This window comes from Frankliniella occidentalis, unplaced genomic scaffold (assembly GCF_000697945.3).
Source record: "Frankliniella occidentalis isolate FOCC.00 unplaced genomic scaffold, Focc_3.1 Scaffold206, whole genome shotgun sequence".
Classification (NCBI taxonomy): Eukaryota; Metazoa; Arthropoda; class Insecta; order Thysanoptera; family Thripidae; genus Frankliniella; species Frankliniella occidentalis.
Window position 1 is genome coordinate 241,766 of NW_026267332.1, and position 409 is coordinate 242,174.

Consider the following 409-nt stretch of genomic DNA (forward strand, 5'->3'; position numbering starts at 1 on the left):
TTGAGCACGCCTCACTATTCAGCGTCCTGACCTAGAGGCGAACAAGAGGAGCTCTGGAACGATGTTGAGCGGGTCGGTGCGCGCCGACAACAACAACAGCAGCAGAGTCAGCACGACGCTGAGCGTGGGTGCGCTCCGACAGCAACAGGAACTGTTGTTGACAACAGCAGCAGCAGTCAACAGGACGCTGAGCGTTGCACGGTAAAAAAAGTTTCTTGTATTTCAAGACCCGGTCTTGGATCTTATGGAGAACACCAATGGCATCCAAGACCAGGTCTTGAAATACAAGAAACTATTTTTACCGTGTGGTGCGTGCCGACAACAACTGTTGCTGCTGCTGTTGTTGTCGAAGCGCACTTATGCTCAGTGTCATTCTGACTGCTGTTACTGTCGGGGTGCACCCACACTC

General features: G+C 52.3%; 1 protein-coding gene across 2 annotated transcripts in view; it reads left to right on the forward strand.

The window, feature by feature from the left end:
* LOC113214725 (uncharacterized) overlaps positions 1–409 on the forward strand; it is an 83,454-nt gene that overhangs the window by 23,716 nt on the left and 59,329 nt on the right. The window lies entirely within an intron of this gene.